The 10,297-nt window shown below is 40.3% G+C and overlaps 1 pseudogene; it reads right to left on the bottom strand.

Annotated features, from left to right (window-relative positions):
* Positions 1 to 2,106: 2,106 nt before the first annotated feature.
* LOC103748151 overlaps positions 2,107 to 10,297 on the bottom strand; it is a 9,092-nt pseudogene continuing 901 nt past the window's right edge.

Below are 10,297 nucleotides of genomic sequence, written 5' to 3'. Positions count from 1 at the left end.
ATACATACATACATACATACATACATACATACACACATACATACATACGTACATACACAAATATATAAATAAAATCACCAAAGACAACCTGGCTTGATCAACTTGGTCTGGAGGTTGGGGCGTGGTACAGCTCTATGTGTCATGTTTGAGATGCCAGATTCAATTCCCCTATACCTTGGGGTGGGGCAGAGGGGGGACACATTGATAGTCACCCAGAAAGGAAGAGCTTTGTGAGGGGTTGGTTGGTGTGGGTGAGTGTATTGAGTATCTTGTATTTAATTTAAACATTGAAATATATTTATATCACTTAAATACTAAACTATGGCTGTTTCTAACAATGAGCTTGCTAAATCCCCAAAACTTTGAAAAACTCTGCTCTCACAAATCAGAATTAAGGAGCAAATAGCACTGTCATCCAAACATGATAGATTGTATTTTTATCTGAGTCTGAGGCTGGGGCTGGAGCTTGTGGTAGGTCATCTGCTTAGCATGTAGGAAAGGCTGCATTCAATCCCCTGCACCAAAACAAACAATAAGCTACATAATTTATGAACATTATTGGTAGGAATGACTCACAATATAGACAGAATCTGGACTAAGGACTTTTAATTAACATTGTGCCAAAAATCTGTTTATCATGCAAACAAGTGAACCGAGCCACGTGCTCCTGGGATCTGTGCACCTGATCTTGATCTCTGGGACCCCACTTTACCCTCCATCCAAGATAGTGAATGAATGTGGGTGTGCTTGAAGTAGCATATCAAAGTGCAAGAAGCCGTGTATTCATATTCATGTTCTCCTTGAAGACAGTGAGAATGACTGAGGATCTGCTTGATATTGGTGTAGGGGGATATTTTAGGCCTAGGGATCAAAAGGGCAAGATTCTCTGATAAGGATGGATCAAACATCTAGTTTCCCAATTGATGCTGGAGAAACTGTTTGATTAAAAGTATGGCTGAAGCCTGACTCAAGACCACAGTTCTATAAGAGCTCTGAAGGAACAAATCCTGAGAGTTTGGGCCCACTCTTTTAATTTTTTCCCTTTTATTAAAAAACAGTTATACAATTTATGCTCAGTAGAAACAAATTCAAATAGAAATAGGTATATAAAGAAAAGCCACGTGCCTATGCGCTAGTCCCACACCCGCAAGTTTTGAGTATCATTCTAGAAATGTCTATATATAAATGTGTTTCTCATCATAAAAATGCCACACATGGGATCATACTGCACATACTGTTTTACAATGTGCTTTTAAAAACAACTATTCCATGGGTATATGTCTCTATCGGTACAATCAGATTCACTTCAGTCTTTTTAAAGGAGTGGCTAATTCAGTTAACCAGCTGCCTGTGGATGGACACTTTGCTCTCCAGTATTTTACACACATCTTTATACACCAGCATGCTAACTGAGGTGAGTACTAAGAGACATTTCCCCTGAAAAGCTTGCATTTCTTTCTGATTCGAAGTGATGAGAATAGATCCTGATGATTAAAACAGATTTAAAAGCAGTATGGTACGGTTGGCAGGTAGACTTGAGCACTCAGGAAATCACTGCATTGAAAGCACAAGGCTTTTACTGTGGCAGCTCTAGAACATCCAACTTAATCACCTGCTAATGCTGTCCAGATGAAAAACTGCAAGTCACTTCCAGGAGTTAGGCTCATACATGAAAAGGTCACTCATTTCATGTGAGGACATCGTTACATGTCTCAGTAAATACTGAGTTTTAGTATAACCTCATATTCATCAGTAAAATGGTCCAAAATAAACCTGAGGCAAATGAGGCTGAGGTCTTGACCAAATATCTGGGAGCAGATGTGTTTTGGGTTCTGTGAGTTTTCCAGATTGAATATCTGCACTCTTTGGTGGTTGAACACCCCTAACCCCAAACCCCCAAATACGAGCTGCTTCAAAGCCCCTCAGTTTAAACATCATGTCGAATTATAGATGCTCACTCTGTGGTGCACTGAAGACAAAATGTGACTGTTACTGCTAAAATTCAGCAGCTGAAACAATCCTTTTAAAGGAAGATAGAACATTTTAAGTTTCTGTGTGTGAACTTACAGACTGCATTACTCTTGGAAAAACAATATGAGCAACCAATTAGAATTTAGGCATTATTTTTAAAACCTTCACATACACATCATGATGATAAGCTAAAGCTCTCATTTGGGGGGGGTACATTCTTCTCCATATAACAGGGAAAACATTGACCCTTTAGGAAAAGGAGGGCGATTAGTTATACAGCCTTGCAATTGAAGGCAGTTATTTATATTCTGAAATCGTGTAAGCACTCAAAGAGAATCTTCTTTGCTATTTGCCCATCATAAAGGGAAATGAATGAAGAATCCACTTGGGCACTCAGTAGTCCTTCTGTCACGGCTGGGTTTTCACAAAAATTCAAAAGCAGCTTCAAAACCTGAACCTTGGTGCTTCCTCCAGTCAGTAGCAGGTGGGAAAGGTCATTGATGTAGCTGTTCAACATGTGCTGGTGGTCATTGCTAACAGTCATGTTTATTAACAACCTCAGTCCAGTCAGCTGCACAGCAGAGTTCAGGGGATCAGAGAAGACATCGCCACAGATTTGATGGATGTGTATCTTTATCTTGACTTGATTTTCAACACTCAACTCAGGTTATTTAATGCATTTAAAGCTTTCTCTTTAGCACTTTGGTTTATATAGTTGATTTTGTTTCCAACAATTGGAATACCACCCAATTCACGAATAACAGCTTGGTTAGCTGAAAAGGCTGCATTGTTTCCCACAGTGACCAAGGCTTTTTCAGTACTTAAAGGATCCTTGGTTGACTCAAACAGGTAAAAAAATTTCTGAAGTTCCTCAGCATTTAAGACATCATCCTATGAACAATTGGTTAAGTCCTTTGCTGACCGTGAGGGGCTCAGCCGCTGCCTGCCTCGCTGCTGGCCCTGCGTCAGCAGGTAGATGCAGTAGCAGGCGCCAGGGGCACCGAGCACTGGGCCCGCTGCCACCCAACCCACTTACTGTGCTGCCCAGGCTGCCGCCGAGCTATGAGGACCCGGGCACACGGCTTCCACTCGCGGGTGCAGCTGGGCAGCAACCAGCCGGCAGCCAAGGATCAGAGAAAGGCTGGGCCCACTCTTAAAACTAATAATAAGAATCAGACTGAGTCTTTATTCAGGTACAACCGTAATGTGGCTTAGTAACGCTGCAGTACTGATAGATTTACTGTAAGCTTGTAATTTATCCAACGGTAAGCCTCAATCAATTTCTGTCAGTTTCATGAGGATGCTGGTTTTATCTTCTCTAGGTTAGAAGGTCCTTTCTGCTCACATCTTTGAGATGTTGTTAAGGATCCATCTTAGGCCAGAGAAGATAAACAAAACTCTCTAAACTGGCTCAGCAAACTTCCCTAGGTTATTCCATTTTGTTCAGAGCCATTTTAGCAGCAACTTTGCTCCACACCAAAAGGAAAAGGGGGGCAACCTTGGGTCTTGGAAAATTGTCCTAAAAACAAAGAAGTGAGAAATAAAATGACCCAATTAAAAGATGGGATAAAGATCAAAACAGAGAGTTCTCAATGGAAGAAATAAAGATGGCTAAGACACATCTCAAAAAGTGTTCAACATTGTTAGTAATTATAGAAATGCAAATTAAAACCACCTTAAGGTATCACCTTACCCCAATCAGACTGGCTAGGAAGTTGACTAATTTTAAAATTACAAAGTTGATTGCCAAGTTATATGACTGTATCACTTATCTGTGTAATGATTGGTTGTTGATTACTAGATTCAAAGTTCTGCTATGTTGTACAAACCTGATTGGTACATAAATATCCTGTTTGAATAATATTTCTGTAATCCTATAAAAACTCATCAGGGCTGCTTCTACTCCCAAGACAGACAGTCTGGCCAGTCGAAAATTAAAATTTACCTTGATACTTTTCTTAAAATGGTGCTGGTGATTTTTTTGCGAACTCCGACCTATAACATTTGGAGGTCCCACCTGTTAGGGTTCCAAACAGCAGCAGCTTCCCCCCTCCCCAACAGGGACCTACAGACTCTGCTGAGAAGCAGCCTGCCTTTCCTCTGATCTCCAAAGATAAGATAAGCAGATTCTACCTGATAACCAGAGACTTTAGAAGCTGTTCCTGTTTTTCTCTCATCTTAAGAGGGAAAAAGTAAACACTTCCACACCCTAATCCCACCTGCTTCCTCCTCCCTGATTTCTCCCCAAAACATTTCCCCTTCCACACCCTAAAGCCCCCATATATAAAGTCCCAGCTCACAACCTGTGGGCGGACATCTTTCTTGGACATCTTTCCCTGACACTCTTCCCTTCCCTTCCCTTCCCTTCCCTTCCCTTCCTTTCCCTTCCCTTCCCTGACATCTTTCCCTTCCCCGAGGGAAATGTGCCCTGTGAGAAATAAATCTGTATTCCTGTGAGAATTCCATCTGTGCCTCGGTGCCTCATCCATCCACTCGTGCTCTCCACTGTGCTCTCGCCAACATTTTTACCTATCACCACCAAGATCCGGAGGACTTCTGGGCCCAGCAGCTTCAGAAAATTCCCTGAGAAGTGACCTGCCCGGCAGTATTCTGAGGACTCCCCAGCAGGGGACCTGCATGAGTACAGGCAAACTCCCTGAGAGGGGACTTACATCAATCCCGGCTGTTTCTGCTTCCCCAGTCAGCCCTCCGGTTTCTCCCTCCACACCACTAGCAAGGTAAGAGAGTGCTCGAGAAGCCACTTTCATTTTTGGTTTCTCTTCTGGTTTTGGCTAGCCAGCGATCTGTTGCCATCTGGTTCTGTGTTCTGATTAGAGAAACTAGGTGGGAAGCTGGATGCAGTGAATCTCCCCCTAGTTGGGTTCTGGAGGAGATGTCCCTGGACCTACCAGGCCATGAGCCCAAAAGCTTGTCTTTTGGGACCTGGATTTGACAGCAATCTGATTGATATTATTTGTCTGTGCTTGTCTTATTCTGTGTTTTGGTCTTGTAACTGTGTACGTTATGGTTGGGAGTGTGTCTCAGAATGCTACCCCATTAGAGTGTGTGTTGAACAACTTATCTGATTTCAGGACATGCTTTGGATACACCTAGTTTTAATGCAATTATGTCATGTTATGTCTCCTGAGCTGAGATCTCAAGTAATTCTGTCATGTATGTCTATGATTATTGTCTTCATATGTTTCCATCAAAAACCCTAAATATCTTTAAATTTATTGGTTGAACTGGTTGTTCAAGGTCCTTATTTGTTGCATACTTTTTGGTTTGGGTTTACTTTCATAATGTTTGTTTTTAAATATCTCTTTGGTTTGCTCGCTTGGAAGTATTTTGGTTTTGACATTCTTGGTCTAGTTTATATTGCTTTCAGACCTTTAAAGGCTTGAAAATGATTTGAGAAAATCAAACTCCTGTTGGTTATAGATTTGATCTAATATATTAACTCATCTTCATTGCTGGAAATAAATTCTGGGACTGGTCTTCCTATCTCATCCTTTTCACCTTGTCCTTTTCCCTGTTTCCTGTAGCACTGCTCTGTATGCAGGCAGATATGGTCTGTTTGGGGAGGGGCGCTTTTCGTCCTTGGAAACTCTGCTGGCTCAGATATGACTCTGTGCTTTTCTCCCTTGGAACAAGAAAAATCAGTCTTAGTTTTAAAACTGGTTTGTCATTACATTATATCTAACAATAGTATTTATTATATGAGACCATTATAAATGTATAGACTTATGTTTAATACTAAAAGAACTGTTATTAAATAATTTAATAGATATCAAATTCTAAGTAAAACATCTCTAAACTTTAAAGGAGACTTGGTTGTTTAAAATCTGCTTCAAGGCTTACAAGGGCATCTCAAAGTTTATACAGTATAATAATATATTTAGAATAATTGTTCATATAGATGAGGAAAAATATTAATTACTTGGTAAATTTATTTATAAATGTTATTAAAAGAATTTATTAAAGTCTAAACAGGGTTATAAGACAGTTTTCCTTAAATGATTATGCTAGGGGTTGTGTACCAATTGCGTCTCTTTACCTTGTGTTCATATGCCTTACAGAAGGTCATCACAATTGGACTTGTTGACTATCATATTCTCTAATTAAAGGAGATATAGGCAGGGTCATTGGACCCTTACTTGAGGATCCAGCCTCTTCCCAGCCAACTGTATGTAATTTGGCCCTAATCACATATGGTCTCCTGGGTTTGGAAAGGACTAAACCATATTATCTGGGAAAGGCTAGGAAAGGCTTTCCAACATAAATACTCTCAGGTCACCCATACACCCCAGGAACTCCTCAGTCATCTCTGTAAGTAAGCTCAGTAAGTTATTGGTTCCCCAGGAAAGCTTTAGCCAAACATTGGGTTGACACTGTAACCTTAGAAGGGAATAAACACTGCTTGAAGTCAGAGGGGAATTCTCACAACAGATGGAAAGTTTATTTGTTGATGATATTATGTCTCATGGTTATTAAGAAAGAAAATACAAAGTTAAAAGATATTAGAAGGATAGGGGAATAGAGATATTTTACTAAGAAGGATTTATGAATGAAGATAATGATGGCTGGATATTTCCAGAATTAACAAAAGAAAAAAAAAGAGAAAGCCTAAGAAAGTAGTAAAGGCCTGTGTAGGTTTAAAGATGTTATTAAGGAGGATTTATGTATAGGATAAATAAAAAAGCCTAAGCAAGTGATAAAGGTCTGTATAGGTTTGTTAGGATTTATCAACAATGGTACAGGGATAATATACAGACAATCTTGAGGTCATAACTCAGTCAACTAGCTTAAGGATGTCTAGTAAAGGTTTATTTAAGAATATTGCCCAAGCTTTATCTGCATAACAATGACTACTGAAAGATGTCATTTATGTTTTTCTGTATTATGCAAATGTTACTTTTGGCACTTTCTTTTACCCATAACAAGAATGATTTGACTCCAGAAAAACTAGGTCTACCTCCTTGAACCAGATCTATGCAATCTAGAAGAAAACAATTTCTGTGAAGCTTGGTCTGAATTCTGATGTTTATTTCCTGTCGATATGTATGTGTTATAATGCCTCCTTCCTTCCAAAAACTGTAAATCAGGATATAGAAAACTAAAAGGAGACTGCTTCTGTTTGTAATAGAACAGCCTTCATTTGAGACAGACTTAAATTCTTGTTTTAAGGACACTTTCCTGGGCTGTGCCTAGTTAACCTGTGATGGTAAATCTCTTCCAGTCAATGTTTATTGAGAACGTTTGGGTTTTGTTCAAACTTTATCTACATATTACACAGTAATTAAAGGTACCAGGCTGGTGCACCTGACCTTCTTGGATGGTTAATAACCATACTTAGAGGCCCATACTAATCTGGACAAAGGGACTTAAGGGGCAGTTTTGTTCCTTTCCCTGGAAGGTCAACAGTGTCCCAGGGGACTATGGGAATCTCTTGATACGTCCTGTAACTGTGATGAGCCACCGTCTTCTTGTTCAGGAGGTCATGGAGACCCCACCAGAGGGACCTAAACCAGGGTCCAGTCTGCAAAGAGGAGGGTCAGCACAGAGGAAACATTTCCTCCATGTTTCCAAGCGAAGCCCGGGCTGAGCAGGACCTCTTGACTCATCTTCATGTAGATGGAACTGGTAAAAGAAAACCTAAGGAGCCAGGGGCTCCCCACCAAGCCCACATGACCCCTGAGGACCAGATCTTCAACCGACCTTAAAGTAAAAGTAAAATGGTTTATTTGGGCCTACTGTATGGTCTTAAACACTCAAAAGGAAAGTATAACCAAAAATTAAAATAAGAAGTATATTTCTTTAAGAGTCCAAAGGATTGTATTTCCCAGACATTAAACTTAAGTCCAGGTAAAAGGTGATTTAGACAATTATTTCTCAGTAATGATTTTGTTCTTAACAAGAAAATACTGCTCAAGTATAAGACTTCAAATCGTGGTCTCCAATACTGTAGTGCCCACCTACAGCTGCTATTGTTCTAAAATGATGACTAAGTTTGTTTCCTATCTATGGATTCTAGCCACTCCAACAGCTATCAGAGTACTTGAAAACAAATCCTAAGTTCATCGCTCTCGAGTCCAGTCTTGGCGGCCCAAAGAAAAATGAAAAAGAACCCAATACATGGATGCTTTTGAAAGCCCTCCTCAGAAAATTCCAATGGACTTAAAGTTTGCCCTGTTCTGATTTTTTTCTGATTCCCTGTCTAGAACTTGTAATGCTAACTATTCTTTACTTCTCCTTTATGTCTCAATTTGAGAGTATTTTAAATAGGCCCACTGAAGGGGTACCCCAATTGCCATACTCTACGTCCCTGTTGAGCATGGAAGAAGCCAGAGCAGTCTGCGTCCTGATTCCCCATGGGCAAATTGGGTTATCTCTTCAAAAATAATAAAATAAGGAAAAGAATCCTTGCTCTCCTAGAAGCTACTAAATAAGATTGTACCTCGATTTGGCATCCCTATTGGTCTGGGGTCTGACAATGGCCTAGCTTTCATAGCCTGTGTATCTAGAACCTTAGCTTCTGTCCCCTGGATAGATTGGAAATTACATTATGTATATGACCCCAGAGTTCAGAACAGATGGAAAGGATGAATAGAACTATTAAGGAGACTTTGACTAAGTTAATAACAGAGACTTATGGTAACTGGTAAGTAAGGAAGAGTATAAGTACTCTTCCTTTTCCCCTTTACGGGGATTATACTGAGTTCAATATTGTATACCTGTATTATTTCAACAGCAAACCTAAAAATTTTATAGCCACTTTTGAAAGAGATGTATCTTTGCTCTGGAAACTATTATTGAGTATGTTAAAGCTGTAATGAAATGCTTCAAAAAAAAGCCAGATGTACTCCTTATGTAAAAGGAATTACTCCCTTTGAGATCTTGTTTGGGCAACCTCCACCCTTTACTCCCCGCTTAGGGGAGGAACACCTGGTGGAAATATCTAATTACAGCCTTTTACAGTCATTGCAGGCTCTGCAAAATGCTCTAAGCCAGGTACACGGACTAGTGCAGGAGACTCATGAGCCCAGTCATCCCTCACTGACCACTGAACAGACAGATCTGGAACTTGGTGATTGGATTTGAGTTGGCAGACATCAAGCGCCTAACCTTGAACCCAAGTGGGCTGGTCCATACCCAATCACCTCGCTGGCTCCAGCTGCTGTTAAAGTTGCCAGACATGTCCACTGGATTCACCATTCCCAACTTAAGAGAGCTCATCTGGACCACATTCCTCAAACATGGACGGTAAAAAGAACAGGCAATCCTCTCAAAGTAAAACTGATAAAAGAATCTTAATTCTTATGTTCTCCTTCTGGATAATAAAAACTGTAACTGGGTACAGCGACTGAAATCCCCATGAGCCATCCCCTGATAACTGGGTATTTAAAAGAACTTTAGATGGTAAGATCTTAGCCACTAACACTACCACTAACCACTCCCCCGGCTTTCTGTTTGGCCTTTGTGATCTGTTTTCTTTACAAGTAAGAGTAACTATTCTTGTCCCATCTCCTTGACCCTGGGGCTATGGAACTCCTAGTCATGAAAAACAACTGCAAAGCTTACAGGTTTATGGATGCCCAGCAGATGGGAGTCCAGACTGTAACCGTGAAAATGAATGGCATTATGGAACTTGGGGTTATGAGACATTTGCTTCCTGGATTGGATCAAAGGATAAATGGATTTCCTTTCAGCATGGCATTCCTGGTATAACAATGAGGATTATGCATGGTACTGGATAAAAAATGATGCTTCTATGGTAACCATACTGGAGTGATTAGTGATAGTATTAGGTTAGTCCAGCAATGAATTAATGCTCGAGAAAGGGATCTCAGTAATCACCAAAACTGATATGACTCCTTATTTTCCTGGTCACCCTGGCTGACGACCTTGTTAAGTGCTGTTGCTGGGTCTATGAATCTTATTCTTTTAACTTTTACTCTTGGACCTTGTGTTTTGAATGCCCTTGTAAAATTTATTAATCAGAGACTCCAGGCAGTAAAACTCATGATATTAAGAACCCAATATGAATAGTTAATACCAGTACATGAAGAAAGCTGCACCTAATAGGTCAAAGAATTAACCTTACTTACAACAGGAGTGGGGAATGAACTGGCTCAGCAAACTTCCCTAAGTTACTCCAATTTGTTCAGAGCCATTTTAGCAGCAACTTTGCTCCACACCAAAAGGAAAAGGGGGGCAACCTTGGGTCTTGGAAAATTGTCCTAGCCATGAACCATGGAATGTGCTAATTCCAGACATTTTACACCTGGCTAAACTGCTTGTTTTCGCTTCTGTAATCCGCTTGCTG

Source organism: Nannospalax galili, unplaced genomic scaffold (genome assembly GCF_000622305.1).
Source record: "Nannospalax galili isolate Female #2095 unplaced genomic scaffold, S.galili_v1.0 scaffold243, whole genome shotgun sequence".
Taxonomy (NCBI): domain Eukaryota; kingdom Metazoa; phylum Chordata; class Mammalia; order Rodentia; family Spalacidae; genus Nannospalax; species Nannospalax galili.
The sequence above is the reverse complement of the archived record's forward strand: the minus strand, read 5'-3'. Positions and strand labels throughout refer to the sequence as shown.